Raw genomic sequence first — 17,528 nt, forward strand, 5'->3', positions numbered from 1 at the left:
GAACGTTACACATGTATAAAGTGATCAGTTAAACCTGCCAATGACAGGTCGAAAGCCTTGTAAATGCCCAAACTTCCATATTTTTATCTTTATCTATGTTGAAATATCAAAATGTAAACTCGAAATGTTATTACATAGTTTGAAATAGTAAAATTAAGTTATTGAACTAGTAGTTATTGATAACTAATTGAAATAGTTTTCAAATTTAGTAAAATCATTTAATAATTAAAGAAAACACTTCGTTTTTTACCACTTGAGTTTTATTATAGACTTATAGACTACATGTTTCAGAAGCTAAACTTCCATCATTCAGGTCTGTATAATAACTACATAGTATAGTTATTATACAGACCTGAATGATGGAAGTTTAGCTTCTGAAACATGTAGTCTATAAGTCTATAATAAAACTCAAGTGGTAAAAAACGAAGTGTTTTCTTTAATTATTGTAACATGTCTTACCACAAAGTTAATGCCGAAACAATAAATAAAAAATCATTTAAAGTGATTTCATTTAAATTAAAATTAATACATCATGAAAAATCATTTTGGATTATAACTTGGTTTTAATACGCATATTATATTGAAATTCAGTTAAAAATAGCGTATTGAAAAAAAAACAAAAAACAATCCTCCCCGGCGGGGAATCGAACCCCGGTCTCCCGCGTGACAGGCGGGGATACTGACCACTATACTACCGAGGAATATGAGTGAAGCGACAAAAAAACAGTATAGTATGAAGAGCAACGACTGAAACCTGAAAACGAAGATAAGGAGGTAAAAAATGTACTTTTTTATCTTTTTTATTTGAAAATAACCTTGGTTTAGTAGCAGATACCCACGTCCGACTTATATTTTTTGTATAAATGCTATAAATCTGTCACGTATTGGGTATACTGTCGTGTGGTAAATAGAATCTGGGCAGTGAATATCTGGATACATATTCAATCTTATGGCACGTTTTTGGGTCCAGTTCTAAACCTACTGTGGATACTAAAAAGGGTCGGGTTCATTAAAATTAATCTGGGCCGAATTGGTACCCAACTCTTTAATAAAATATATTTATTTTTTCAACAGTAAAATAAGATGCTTATTTTTAAATGTTGGTAGGTAATAATTAAAATTACTATTTTACTCATCCAAACCCATTTGTGATCATACCGCACTTCAGATACTAGTCCTATCTATGAAATAAATATAATAATGAAAAAAACCTCATTCAAACTTATTTTAATTCCCCTGGAAATCGAACAATATATATATTTTTAAATTTCTTAAGTTATCTTATATTACAACTAATATAAATTATTATTTACACTTAATTAACTTAACAGTACACGTTTAACCCTGATGATGACAAGGTTCTTGTCGAAGCCAGTTGGAGTAAAAATGTACCAGTAAAAAAGTGGTTAAAACAAGGTTGTTTTACAACATTTTGAGTGTGTCCAAATACTTGTTCACGGATCTGGATTATCTCCAATTATAGGAGTGTTTTTCGAATTATTTTTTGACATCTCATTAAAGATGAAGAAGAATATGGAAGTCTGGGCATTTACGGCATAATCCAGGATTCGGACCTCACATATTAATAAAAGAGTTTCTGCTCAGTAAAAAGCTTATTTTCATCTCACGAATAGATGTCTCTAGTGAAGTTCTAGTGAATTAAGATCAATGTTTCAATATTGGTTCCTATATATAGAGCTTCCAAGAATTTGAGTAGTATGTTTGTCAATAATAGGTAGAATTGGTGAATGTTACACGTGTGTAAAGTTATCACTTAAACCAGCCTATGACGGTCGTCAGCCTTGTAAATGCCCAGACTTCCATATTCTTCTTCATCTTTGATGACATGTCAAAAAATAATATAAAAGGTTGTTTTATTTTATAGTGTTTAAAAGATATTCATTATTGCAATGGAAGTGATGTAAAATTTTCTTTTGCTAGCGATAAGACGAAAATAAAAAATAATGTTTATAGCAAGTTATATTCTGAATGTGTCCCTGCACAGTGACATCGGATTAGAATTTATGGAGAGGATTCACGTATTCGTAGATCGCGATAAGTTGCTTTCAATAAACCTTTTCCCTACAAAATAGTCTCTTTTGAACGCACAAAAACTATTTACGGCGAGACTTATTGATCGTGGTCCTTTAAATAAAATTAAAGTTTAAATCTAGCATTTGTGTACAAAGAATTGGAAAGCATTGAAATAAACTTTATGCTCTCCTGGTAGCTGAAATAATTTGAATAAAATACTTGATAATGACTTCAGCACAAGTATTATTTTTAAAAAGAATTTCAATAGGTGGCGTTAAGAATTCTAACTAACGAATTAACTATCACGCCGCTTCAGAGAGAATAGATTGCTTCACCAACTGTCTTTGCAAATATATTCGCCTCTTCCACATTCATGCATGTCTTCATATATACCCGGAGATCATTCTACTTGACCGCTTTTATCAAGTAGTATTTGACTTAATTGATGCCAAGTTTTTTTCGGTCTTCCTCTGCTCCTATATATTATCACACTCAAAATGTTGTTAATATCTATTGATTTAAAATAAACTTCATACTTCTATAAGACATTAAACTATACCAAACTCACCCGAAATGTGTTATGCCTCGGGAGCCTTTAATACAAAAAGGTCCAAAGCATACGAATGTTTTCTGAATTTGATTTTCGGATTCAGAGACGCAGCATACGTTCATTTTACGATTTCGGAATATTTAGTTTCGGAAAAAAAAAACAAACGAATTTTTTGTATCGGCTTCGTGCAATCCGATTCGGAAACTGAATTCGGAAAACGTACGTGTACTTTATTGTGCATATCTTTATATTCGGCCAGAAATCTTCGCTTTTTCACTTTAATCAAGGTTCATTTGTATCAGAAAACCGGGGCTAGATGGAAATTGTGAATGTGCCCCGTGAATTTATTTAACGTATGTAAATGCATGCTAATACAGGGGACGAGAAGAAAATCACAAGGACGAAGGGAGGGAATAAGAAATACATTGGATTTAAGAAAAGACTTTCATGAGAAATTTGCTCTGGAATGCTGATTCTGCTTTCAGTAATCAGGAAGGCTTTCGATGTTCGCAAATTGTACCTACTTTTTATTTAGCTGTACTGGGTGTACAATAACAAGGGCCTGAATAAAACATTTAGAGGGATTGCGATTTAAATATTCAGACAAAAAAAAACCGGAATGGTCAGGACAGGAGTCGAAATAATCGGCGGATTTATATGAGGAGATGCATGAATGTGGAAGAGGTGAAGATTGATTATAAAGACAGAGTGGTATGGTGTTTTATTCTCTTTGCCTACCCCTGTTGAGTGACGGGTGATGGTAACTTAATTTTTACATTTTTTTACAAGAATGTTAGTAATGTTAGTATGTAACCACTCACCGACAATCACTACAACAGCATGCAAACAATACTTCACGTCACTACCATAGCACTATTCACACTTTTACAACTACACAAAATGTTTATCACATGCGATTTTGGTCGACCCGAGGACCAACATGTACTAAGGAATGCGGAACAACATGCACTTAAGGCAGAGATCTGACATGAACTAACGATGTTAGTTTTTTTTTTAATTACCTTACGTCCAAGTGACTCTGATATCTACGGCTTATTCAACGCCGCTTATCACGATCCTACTCAGGCTTCAACTTTTTATGTTTCATAGCCTATGCCTACTCGTGAGTGGATTTACTCTTTATGTATAAAGTTACTATAATTCCATGTAATTCATAAGTGAAAATTGTAGGCAAAAACACTCGCAACGATGTTAGTCACAATACGTCAGATTTATGTAAGTTGAAAAGAGTGGAGGCGGGGGGGTTAAATTAGGTGATGACAAATCTTGCTAAATCAATGTTTGGTGTTTGGTAAATAGTGGACTATAAGGAAAATTAATTTAGTTAGTTAAACAAATTAATTATAAGTATATTGTTCTACACTACTGCTGTGATGGTAGGGTTAACTGACGTTTTTAGTTAGATATATAGCTTTGAAGGTTGACAACCATTATGGCATTTTTCACATTGTCTGCACCCGCTGTAAATCGCGACTTATTGCCACGGCGAAACAATTCTCTCAATTGTTAAGCCTGGATATACGTCTTCTTCCTATGCTACGACTTTACTTTCGACTTTGTGGTATAAAAGCAATATTTCTTCTTTTTTCTTTCGTAGGTTCTATTTTAAAAAGTCATTATTTAATAACGATTATTGTTTAACGTAACGAAAAACCGTAAAAATAGATTGGGTGTGTGAATTAGTTTATGCCTTTTAATAACAACTGGCAATACTTTTATTTGCAACATTTGCATAGATCTGGCCACACTTGCTACTGACATTGGGTCAGCTGTTTTTTTTTTTTTTATTTATTTTTTTTTACATAAATTGCATACATTTATTTAAAGAACAACTACAAACATATTTAAAATATTTTTTTTGCAGAAACCCACCAAGCCACCTTGTGGGTTTTTGTCGGTGGAGTTCTTTTTACTTACATTTTTATTGTTTTTTTTATCCATTTTAACATAATGTACACACAAAAAAGAAAGAAAAAATTATGAATACAAACTATTTTACAATTTTAATACAGTTAACTCTTGATCATTTACCCATTCCTTTATTTTGCCTCTGTTCTTTATTTTATTTTGACCTCTAACCTCCGTTGACATGATAATAGGCATTCGTACATTATTTATCTTTACTTTAAATTTTACCGCACTATGTTTGTATTTTGCCTTAAGATGGGTAAAAGTTGTAGCTTCTGATTGGCAATACTTAAAAAAAGTGATATTTTTGTATTTAAAAACTAAATAACTGATCACCTGAATATGGCTAAAAAATGGAAATTAACACATTGGTTACGTTGAAGTTTGCCAAAGAAAAATAATTTGATGCGGGCGATATTAGCTCGTATGGAAAGAATGATGGCAGAAAAGAATCGATAGTGTTTTTGTATTATAGTGATATACATATCCACTACACAGAAAAGTAATCGTGACAAGAAATTAGACGGTTAAAAGACGTGCTTAAAGTAAATGCTGGACTCTTTTTAGTTTAGTTTTTTTTTAAAAAAAGGTCTTGGAACTCGCTTATAAACTACCGGAAAATGTCCCAGAACTCACTATTTTTTTTTTCAAATATTTGAATATTCATTGCAATACCATATTTTATCACTAAGACGAATTACATAAATTTAGATTGTAATAACGTAAGCACAAACATTGTTTCGTCTAATTGATATTGAACATTATTATTTTTTTGTTTATTAGAGTTTGAAAAAAACATGACACGAGGTTATTTTTAGGTGTTCATAAATAAATATTTAAAAAAAATATATGCTATGTTTTACGACACATGGGATGGTTTCATTAAAATAAATCGTTTAAGCTATCTTTTTAAAAATGAGCTTCAAAACTTTTGTACTACATACAAAGGGATGCCGAATAAATAATGACTTGTTACAATTTCGGGAAATATTTAATATTTATCTCAATGTAAATTATGGTAAACCGAGTATCATGTGTGCGAAAAGCATCTCGATTATTTAAAATTTAATAAAAATATTTTTAAAACATTTATCCACAAGTACAGTATTACACAATTACTGGAATCACTCACTATTCGAAAAAGACGAGCGGTAATACAATATAAAATATATATTTTTTTACACAATTTTTATTTATTTATGATCATATGTAAAGTTATCTGAATGCTAAGAAAACATTTTAAAAAAATATATAAATTCATACAAAGGAGAATACATAGGTACATATACAATATATATATATATATATATATATATATATATATATATATATATATATATATATATATATATATATATATATATTACATATATATATATATATATATATATATATATATATATATATATATATATATATATATATATATATGTATGTACACGCATATGTACATACACACACACAATTACAGTGATAATTATTATGATACAGTGGTTATTAAAAATGATACAATTGAAACAAACTGCTTAAAGTACAAAAAGTACTTAAAGGGAAAAAAAGGTTGTGAGAGAATAGCATCAATGACTAGGGCGCTCGCTGTCGCATACCCGTGATCGTAAAAGCTTGTGTACTGCTATCTATTCAAGAAAAAAAGATGAATTTCCCTGAATTGAAATCATAGAGATTCGTTTGAAAAGATCACTATAATTGCGATTTATCCGTAAAAATAAATATCATTAAATTAAAACCATTGCCAATTTGTTGAGATGTGTTGTTTGCATGCTCGTAATACGAATACATTGATTTTATACGTCAGGTCCAATTTATAATGTATATTCCAATATGGTGTAATTTAATAGCTGTAAGAAATTGTATTTTATTGTATTCGGTCGGGCGAATGTGTGGGCGTAAAAAATGGACCAAAAAAATGATTATTTTTCTCGGGAAAATATCGCAAAATGATGAAAATATGGGATGGGATTTTCGATTCCAATTTGTGACATCATTCAATAATATGGTTGCCTTGTGAATTCAATTTTTGAATTTCCAGTTCAGTGCGTTTTGTCACCCTCAGGCTACAAAGTGAACACGATTTGCACACTTTATAGAAAAAAGTGTACTCACATTTTCCCTTAAAATTTTCATCCTTAATATCGCTTTTCCCTGATGGATCAATTTTCAGGAATAATGATTATACCTAAACATGGCAATGTATGTATGTACCATGTACATATAATATATTATATCTAACGTGTTTAACGAGCCGTCAAATGGTTTCCATCTTTATTCAGTTTTTTAAATGTATTTTTTTCTACATATCATTGGTGTAGTCTGCCTCCGTGGTGTAATGGTTAGTATGTTTAGCTACCATGCTGGAGGTCCCGGGTTCGATTCCCAGGGGGGGTTGAAAATAAATATTACCGATTTAACACTCTAATATATATTTGATATTCCTCTGGACTGGTCCCTTCCTTGTCTTCATGTAACTAACGATCAAGATAGCACTGCGTCAATATAATGCAGTGCCCTATGCACCATTGGGTGTGGATAGGGGTAAGAAAAGAATGTATACAAACATACTTTAAAAAAACACATTGAAAAAAATAGTTATTGTATTTTTTTAGACACTAAAATGTAATGAAGTAAAACTGGGTAAATATCAATATTTCTTAATATCTATTGTGACACGTGTGAAACACATGTCACTATAGATTTTAAGAAAAAGTGGTATTTACCAAGTAATACTTAAATAAAAATGAATAGATTTTACCACAAAGTGACTGCCGAATCAATTAATGAGAATAAAAACTGATTTATTGACTAGCGGGCTCGACAGACGTCCTGCTCGAACAATGAACGTTTTTCGATATTCGAATTTTCGACTACATACTAAGTGACATGTGATATTGAGTTTGGAATTTCAATTTTTCCGTTTCGTCATTGTGCTCAAACCGAAATTAGAAAAAAGTGCAATTTCTCGATTGTGGCGCCACCTACCGGTCAAATTGTAAATTAAAAAACCACCCGGGGACCCACCCAAATACATTTTATTAAAATTACGTTTTTGGCAGCTAAAACTGGCAACTGCCAACTTTATTTTCATTATTTTGTTTGCAAATAAAAATAACACTTAACACTGGCAGAAATATCCCCTCACTGAGTGACTGCCAAACAGTATTTTTTTAATACTTTAATAAAGATATACATACGTTTTCCACGTGAAATTAACTAATTTCACGTGGAAAACGTATGTATATCTTTATTAAAGTATTAAAAAAATACTTATTTATTTTTTTACAAAAATGTTAATAAAATTAGTATATAACCACTCACCGAGATTTTTACGTCTACCGGTTTCGAGACGTACCCGTCTCTTCGTCAGGACAATCACTAACACAGCATGCAAACAATACTACCCTTCACCACCATAGCACCATTTACACACTCAAAACTACACAAATTGTCTAACACATGCGATTTTTGGTCGACCCGAAGACCAACATGCACTATAGTTTTCAATACAGACATGCGTTACGAGCCGAGGTTAAACGTATATTAGAATTAGACTAGGAATCGAATCTATTTATATACTTGTAGGATGAGAGGAGTGGGGGGGGTTCGAATTGGATATTGACGAATCGTGTTTAATCGATGTCGAATCAAACAATGGACTATATGTAAAATTTATTTGGTTGTTAATTAGAGGAATATTATTTTTAAGTGCTTTCCTAATAAAAAATACTGTTTGGCAGTCACTCAGTGAGGGGATATTTCTGCCAGTGTTAAGTGTTATTTTTATTTGCAAACAAAATAATGAAAATAAAGTTTTTTTAAATGCATTTCGCTTCATCATTTTAGAGATTATAACCGCCATTCTAGAATTACGTTAACAAAGATGGGTGGATACTTGGGTGAGGGGTTGAATTCCTGCCTATATTAAGCTATTTAGGAAGTTCTCGTTTTCTGTTGTGAGAGGACACAGGAATAAAGTATGATTTGCATCCCTTATATCTTCTCCACATTCGCAATATGGTGATGTAACGCACTTTATCTTATAGAGATGCACAGGCAGTGAGCAGTAACCAGACCTTATGCGACAAAACATCGATAAGGAAGATCTAGATTAAGAAAAAGGAACATTTTTTACCTTGGTTTGAGTGGGATTTTGGCTCAAATATTGTCTTTATATGCTCCTCGATGTTTTTTTGACATTCGTATGAGTAGATACGCATATTTATCGCGTAAAAACTTTATAAATCTCACTATAATATTTTCGTTTCAACATTAAACGTTAGCGATAATATGGGGGTAGCTCAAGGAGAAAGGGTGACGTTACAATGTAGCCGGGCCAGAGGGATGAAATTTTATTTTATTAATATTATGATTTACTATTCAGCGATAAGGAGGCCTTGAAAGTTGAGACATTTGTTTCAATTTGGACAGTATCACTGGGGAAGGTCCGAAGTTCTTTAACAAAAGTGGGCAAATTATACACATTTGTCATCTGCAAAATTTGTACAGCTTACTGTGTAGACAGGGATCGAGATAAGGCTACATTTATACGAAACTTTTCATGTAATAGGATTACATCGACTTGATTTACATGCAAATAACATTTAGTCTCTATAATGAATTCGACAAAAAACGCTGTATCGGAGTTTAGAGTTTAGATTAATTTTAAGCCAATTTGTTTGGACTATCGGTTTTTTGTTGATTCTTTGTATCGGGATTTTCGGGCTTTTGTGTTGATTTCAATACAAAACTTTTTGTTGGATTCTTGAAATTATTTAAGGCTGAGATCTCGAACGTTCAAATTCAGAACATGAACGGCCGTTCTAGGGGTCAGACACGTTTCCGCGTTTTGAATATATGTATTTAAAAATATTTGTATAATTTTTAACTCCTTAAAATAAGTCTTGTTTTTCAAAACCGTATATTTATTTCGAAGAAAAAATATTTTTTCATTTATCACTTTTTCTTTTTTAATTCATGTATTCGCTCGCGTCCCACAATATTGAGTGGGCCCCCGGACTCATTCCAGAGAAGAAATCTGACGCATTTTTCGCTTTGCTGAAAGGTAGATTAAACTTTTTTATTGTAATACATTGTTATATTCATCACATATTAATAATATAAATATGCGATGAAAAATACTATAAAATAATGAGAAAAATATTACAAAGAGTTTTGTAACATGCATATTTCTTCTCAGGTCGATTCTTTGTAAACTTATTAGGCATGCAATAGGTGTAAAGGTGTAAATTACCATCTCTCTCCAGAGTTACCTGTAGTCGATCTACCCCACGTACAAGATGTCTTCTGATACAGGACCGCACTAAGATCTTGGAAGGCAATATATGTACTTCATATCAAGCAATGAAATTAACCACATAAGCAATGATTTTTTGTGCTTTATTATCGCTTTCGGGTTCTGATGTTTATATACAGATAATTAACATTAAGTAAAACATATGATTTATTTTTTTTTAGTACGGTTTAAGCGCTATAATACACATACTACCATGCGATCTTATCAGCTCGTTACCAGCGCCTTAAATTTATCTAGCGTGTCTTTGGTGCTCTGAAACCGATGGCATGGGACTCTCTTCCACTAGCAGATAAAAAACGTGAGAGTGAGATGATCTTTGAAAATAAAAACCAAAAACGCATTTGTTTGCGAAATAAATTTCATACCCCCCCCCTCCCCAATCTTATCACATTTAAGCGCTCTTAAGGTAGTATAATAATAATTATTCGGAATTCCACAATAACGTAGAAATCCTAAAAATAATTAATACGAAAACCATAAACTGCAACATTTTGAAACAATAGAAATTCATAAAAATATAAATAACAATAAACACACAATTAACAATATGACAATGACTAAAGCCTCCCCCTATTGCCTATGTTCCCACTGATAAGAAATAAAAATAAATAAATAAAAATAAGAAACAGCTACTACCCCCTCTTCAACCTTCAACGTCCCAAGGACCCAACTCTAAAATTTAGAATTAGCTTTACATACGGTGTTTGAAAATGATGCGGAATGCATCGAAACACGTGTCACAGTAGATTTTAAGAAATAGTGGTATTTACTAAGTTTACTTAGTAAATACCATTAATTGTTTTAACATTATTTTTTTTAAATATCCCGTTGTGTCAAGCGGCCCTGATGCATTAAAGGAGAATAAACTGAGATAAAGCGAAACGCAATGGATAAGAGATTTATATGGCAAGCTCACTCGGATATTCATGGCAACTTTTATTGTTGAAGCAGCCCTGTGCCACAGTAAAAATTGTATTTTATAGCTATCGACATCTTTGTTGCTCTTTTTTGTATTGCGATGTTAACGACGGAAGGTCAATAAATAATTTAATTTCTTAGCAACAAACTAGTAACTCGTTTTATTCTCTTGTATACAGAGAACGATATGAAAATATTAATTGTTTTTCGTGGTTTGAAATGCGATACTTTGTAACAAGTCTTGTTTATTGTGACGAGTCAAAAACATGAAAAGTATCGAAAATATTTTAAACGACAACAGAAAATATTTTTAGGTTTTTTTTTATTATTATTATTTTATTTATTTATTATTTTTTTATTTGTATACTTACATTTATTTAATTCACAATTAATACAAATTTAGAACTTTTTTTTTGCAGAGACCCACCAAGCCACCTTGTGTGTCTTGTCGGTGGAGTTTTTTTTAAATACATTTTTTATTATTTTAACCTAATATAGTCTCAAAAAAGAGAAAAAAATTAAGAATATAAGCATTTTACAATTTTCAATGTAATAAAACAGCAACTATAACAGTTTTTTCCACTTTTATTTTATTTGACCAGTGACCGGGTTTCGTCGTTACGGACATTATGGTAAGACATATTAGTACTACATATACCGTTAGCATAAATAAGTATTAAGTGGGCAAATGCCCATAGCTTTTATACTTACGGCTAGCAAGTGCGATAGTCGTCATGTTGACAAGCCTGCGCGGCGCGCTGTCATAATCTGTGCGCGATGTGTACTGAAGTTTTCAGACATGATTTTTAATACTATTTTGAATCATAAGTATGTTTGTATTTCCAAAGAAAGACAGCTGGTCTTACACCTCCCAGGAGCAAACTCCGAGAATAACAGGACAGTCCTAGCTAAAGAAGAAGAAGTACGATAAGAAGAAGAACGAGAAGAAGAAGAATAAGAAGTAGAAGGAGAAGAGAAGAGTATATTAGAATGTGTTGTGAAAAATTCTAGCTTTTTTATAAAAACAAAATTATATCCATTATTTGTGTAACTGGTCCAATTTCATTTGTTAAAGGTTTAATTTAATTTGTAAGGAGTCCAATTTGGTTTGTAAAACGTCCAATTAGAATTTTTAGCAGGCCCTTCAAATCTATCGAAGCTCGCCCTAGTTATAAGCCTATTGGACCAAGTTCAAGCACAAATTCTTTTGTTCAAGTTTAAACAATTGATTTTTCAACATGCAGGTACTCTTATGATGTTGCATGTATTTAGGTAAGTGCCCTTTCACAAGTCTCATGAAATATGATATCGATCCTAATGGAACAAAGATGAGAGAGGACTAAAATACTACCAAAGGATCTCGTTTCATTGATCGGTTCGCGAACATAATCTACATACACTAATACGTACTCGCATGTGTGATGTATTATATATATATGCACGAATATACATATATGCTAATAAACGTTCAAGTACCTACTTAACGAGGAAATTTGTTAGTAAAATGTACGCATGGAATGTGTGTGAGAACGAATAAATAAATATTAAAGGTGTCTATACTTTTATGTAAAACATAATTTTTTTATACGAAAGAAGATGAAAGCCTGAGGATCCCAGGGCTTATTATCTGGCATTTGACTGAATGAAGTGATTACTTTGTACACTTGTGTAACGTTCACCGCTCTGCCGATTATTGACAATACTGCATTTTTTAAAAAAAGTTTTATATTCGCAATGGTCATGGTTCCCTTTTACATGTTAGTAGCAATTCAATAGATTTGTAAGTATGGTTGACTGTGGCACCATCAGTTTAGATCATCTCACAATCACTGTTTCTAGCTACTGGAGGAAGAGCATTCCACGCCATCGGTCCGCAACAGCAAAGGTACGTTCTCCTAATTTAGTGCGCTGGTTGCGAGTTGGTAAGATCACTTTACCCATAGTAGTTGTTGTAGACGTAAATTCGACAGGAATGCACAGCTCTTTTAGATACTCAGGAGCCATCTTATGTATTGATTTCAACATGAGTTGACAAAATTCATATTCAGCCCTTTCGGGAAAGCGGAACCAGTGTAGTTGGTGAAGTCGTGGGTTGATGAAGACAAAAGCGATTAGTAGTACAGAAGGTACAAGGATGAACTGGTGGCCACGTTGAGGTTGGCGGAGATTGATGGTGACTGGGAGTCACGAGAAACAGAGACGGATGAAGAAGCTACGTGAATGGTGTTCACGAGGTCTCTGCGCGCGGCTACCGGAACACCAGAAATGACGAGGACTCGGAGCCAGATCACATGTTCTTTGGGTGGCCGTTGAATGATGGCTACCCGAGCTTCCTTTCAGACCTCTCCAGCATAAACGTTCCATTTCCACTAACACCTTAACCTCCCCTAACAAACTTATATAAAAAATAATTTGTAAATATGTTAAAATTAATTGTATAAATTTGTAAAGGTGTATAATAACTCACTAAAATAACTCGAAACAAACTAACATTGCTAATAAAACTTACCCCACTAACAGGAATACTAACACTCAAAAGTAAAATGTAAAAAGTGTCAGTAAAAAAATTACTCGACACTGGCTATAACACCCAAGTCGGGTGAAAAGCCATTAAAAAGAAGAAGAAGATGAAGAGGACACGGAGGGCGCAGAGTGTGCTCGAATTATTAAGTCCAAAATTGGTATGTTCTGCCACACGCCCACTCATAGATAGTCCCACATGCTGAAGACAATATACTCAGAAATTCAGAAATTCCAAATAATGTGTGCATAACGTATAAAAATGTGTTGTGTGCATAACGCTATTTTCAACCTTCATTAAGTAAGTTTTATCGACTCTGCGAACGTAAAACCCCTAGATTCGTACATAAAACACATTCGTGATGTGAAAAGGTACGATTTTATGATTCAACTGTCAGGTTTTATACGCGGGACAGCTGTTTCTCATAGCGGGGGGATTTTTAAATGGGGGTTTCGTACAACTGAACAGTGATTTATGCGATATCAAGAATCAATCTGCAGGGCGGCGACACGGCGGCGGGAATGGTTTTCCCGCCCCTGTTTGATTAAGGGCGGCAGTCCCTCGTGAGTGCCGCCCACGTGACCAGGGATAAGCCAACAGGCCCGACGGGAGGACCCAGGTTAACGATTAAAAATTGTGTGTATACTGTGTTATTTAATATTGCCCTAGACTGGTCCCTGAAGCGCAGGAGTGATCACCTTGCCTTTATGTAAGTAACGATCAGGATGACACTGCGTCAATACGATGCAGTGCCCTATGCACCATTGGGTGTGAATAAGGGTAAGTAGAAGAAGATGTTTACTGTGCATGTGTGTTACGAGTTTGATCAATATATGTAGAGTTTCAAGGGTCTCTGCTAAATAAAAGCTTTCCCAATTCAACCATAGATGGCACTAGTGAAAATTCACATGTACAGTGTCATGAGATTAATGACATATGTAGGAGTTCCAAAACTAGTGTGGTTGTCAATCATGGGTAGAATTGGTGAATATTACATGTGTAAAATGATTAAACCAGCTTATGACGAACGTAAGCCCTGTAAATGCCTAGACTTCCTTATTTTTTCTTCATCATCTATGTTGAGATGTAAAAAAAATAATGTACTAAAAAATTATTTATTCATATTTAATCATACACATAATTGGAAATTATGTATAATAATGTTCCCTTACTGAGTTTTCCCGTATCGAGGGTATAACACTGTATTTATACGATGCAGTGCCCTATGCACCATTGGGGTGCGGATAAGGGTTTAAGGAAGAAGAAGATTTTAGCGTTTATACAATATTGTCACACTGTTGAAAGTTTGTTCGTTCTCTCAGCGGTTTAAGATATTTATCTTGTCACCCTATATAGTCGAGAGCACATCCTACAAAGTCCGTGCCAAGATCTAAAGCCTCCGTATTAGGGGCGCAAGTAGACTACCCAGTGGCCGCACACAGCACCACATAAACCGCCCCTCCGACGGAGCTAACTGAAAGGCAAAAGGTGAGACTAGGATAAGGATAGTTTGTGTTACCTCTTACCAGCTGTGCAAATGTAAACCCTTAGCTACTCTAGGAGTAAACCATGTCAATAACTGCTCAGAGTTAGCAGGATCCAGATTGACAAAAGAGCGTCTGAAGATATACACAACCATGTATATTATAATGATTAAAGAAAACACTTGTTTTTTTACCACTTGACTTTTATTATAGACTACATGTTTCAAAAGTTAAACTTCGATTAGTATCTATTATACTCATTTCACTCTCATAAATTAAAATTATTACACCTTGTTCCATATAAAGGCCAAATTATGAATTATCTTGAAAATTTAGAAATCCAAAAAAACCTAAATTCTAATGATAATTTTTAAATAATATATTGTTTCAAAATTCTTCACCTTTGCTTTCCATTTTTCCTTTGTTTTCAAACTCCGCCCCTTGACTAACACCCTCCCCCTAACTTTCCCCTCTCCTTATTTATAGAACAATTTTATATTTTATATTTTAGTTACTATTCAGACCTGAATGATGGAAGTTTAACTTCTGAAACATGTAGTTTATAATATAACTCAAGTGGTAAAAAACAAGTGTTTTCTTTAATCATTGTAACATGTCTTACCACAAAGTTAATGCCGAAACAATAAATAAAATACATGTAAGTATATTATTATAATTCTACAACATTATTAAATATTCTACTGTACTTAATAAACAAGTCATGACAATTAATGATAGTCATAAAATAAACCCTGAAGAGGGCAACAGGTTGTTGCCGAAACTAGTTGGTTCTTAATAAAAATGTGAGTGTATAAAAAAAACAAAGTCTTTTTATTTCTCAAAATAATAAAAATGTAGATACTTATTTATTTTTTAGGAACAAATAAATCGTAGTCGTACAGGATAAAGTGACCAACTGACAAAACGTAAAATTAGAAGGAGGGCCATTTAAGTCAATTTTGCTTTGCAAGAAAATAAACATCGTTCATTCGTCATTTTTAACTTATATTATATTTAACGTATACATATTATACTTACAAGTTTCAAGTCCTTTAGGATTTTATTCAGGGCAATATTAAGCTGGTAAGATTATAAATAGTCAATGATTACGTTTTTGTAAAAAATGCACTTGGTTACTTTCTCCTGTATGACTACGAAATATACTTTCATATCTTCATAATTATATTTTTGTCTTCGTTAAATGTTAGTGCATGTATGCCTTCGGTCCGATATGATAGATGCGTGTGGTAAATATTTTTTGCTAGTTTGAAAATTTGATATAAAATATATTTATTTGATATATTATAATTTCTTTCAACTTCTCTCCTTCCTTGTACAATTTCCTACAACATGACTTGTAAATCGTTAGATTTAGTGCATTGAGTGAAACAAAACATTAAAACCAATAAAACTATATACAATATCTTACGTATATAGGTATCGTTTTTTCTAATTGATATTTTTACCGCTAGATGGCATTAAAAAGTATTTCTTACATTATGTCAAAAAATAAATATATCACGATTTATTATCTGTTTTAGGTAAGAACCTGGAACGAAAAAAAATGAGGCTGTTATCATTATGAAGATTTTTTTATCTCACTTATAATTGTTATACAACGTTGGTCTTAATTTATATACTGTATTTTTGAAAGCGAGCGCGTCCGCCTCCGTGGCGCAATGGGCAGCGCGTTCGGCTGTTAACCGAAAGGTTGGTGGTTCGAGCCCACCCGGGGGCGATTTTCTTTTTGCTTTTTAAAAAATCATCTGTTAATTTTTTATGGTGAAAAAGGAATAAATGTATTAAAAAAAAAACAAATGGACTGACTGACCCACAAGTAAGATAACATAATAAGTGGTACATTGGAGAAGGTGCAACGTCGATGTTAATGTGTCACCGTGAAGCGCCCTTGAGGTATTTTTTTACGAAATGGCGCTAAATAAGTTATCCAAATTTATTATTATTATTATTAATCCATAGAACTTATTAGCTTGTTAGTATTGTCAACATAAATAAAATAAATCACTTAAACCAGCCTATGACGGTCGTCAGCCCCGTAAATGCCCAGACTTCCATATTCTTCTTCATCTTTGATGAGATCTCAAAAAATAATATAAAATAAAAGGAAATATCTAATGATGTACATTTTACGGTGTCCGCAATTTTCTGTTTCAGATTTGAGCCGAGCGTATTTATGACATACGTACTATTTTGTTTGTACGCCTTTTTGACAACAGAAACACATTTGGGTTCAGAAAATCGTGAAAATTCCCATCCAATTTTTTTTCTGAGGCAAAAGTATGCAAAACTTGAGAAAGTACTTAAATATACAACAAAACAACCCCGGCGCCAACGACCATACCATGTTGAATGCACCGGTTCTCGTCCGATCACCGAAGTTAAGCAACATTGGGCGCGGTCAGTACTTGGATGGGTGACCGCTTGGGAACACCGCGTGCCCGTTGGCCCACGCTTTTTTTGCCCACCCATTACTTTTATTCATATTCAGTAAACCACTCATAACGTTGAGATAGGTAGGTACTGCGTTATCGGAGAGAATATTATAAGGAGCTTAATGTTTTAAATTGTATTTTTACATTTTAACCAGCTGAATTGACGGAAATGAGTCATTATTGAATTAAAATACAATTTAAAAACATATACTCCTATGAGGTTCTCTCCGATTACGCGGGACTTATCTCAACGTTGTAGAAGAGGTTAATTGTATATGTTTTTTTTAAAGGTAGGTATGTAATAAAGGTA

At 33.0% G+C, this 17,528-nt stretch overlaps 3 non-coding genes across 3 annotated transcripts; 2 read left to right on the forward strand and 1 right to left on the reverse strand.

Annotated features, from left to right (window-relative positions):
- Nucleotides 1-629: 629 nt before the first annotated feature.
- TRNAD-GUC (transfer RNA aspartic acid (anticodon GUC)) lies at nt 630-701 on the reverse strand. The gene has a single exon. It is a non-coding gene; the product is annotated as a tRNA-Asp (tRNA).
- A 15,729-nt stretch (nt 702-16,430) lies between these two features.
- On the forward strand, nt 16,431-16,503 carry TRNAN-GUU (transfer RNA asparagine (anticodon GUU)). Its single transcript has one exon. It is a non-coding gene; the product is annotated as a tRNA-Asn (tRNA).
- A 610-nt stretch (nt 16,504-17,113) lies between these two features.
- Nucleotides 17,114-17,233, forward strand: LOC148309802 (5S ribosomal RNA). Its single transcript, XR_015837492.1, has one exon. It is a non-coding gene; the product is annotated as a 5S ribosomal RNA (ribosomal RNA).
- Nucleotides 17,234-17,528: the final 295 nt, after the last annotated feature.

The sequence above is a fragment of the Brachycentrus maculatus genome, unplaced genomic scaffold, assembly GCF_059751285.1.
Source record: "Brachycentrus maculatus isolate JH-2025_06_01 unplaced genomic scaffold, ASM5975128v1 h1tg000117l, whole genome shotgun sequence".
In the NCBI taxonomy this organism is placed as follows: Eukaryota; Metazoa; Arthropoda; class Insecta; order Trichoptera; family Brachycentridae; genus Brachycentrus; species Brachycentrus maculatus.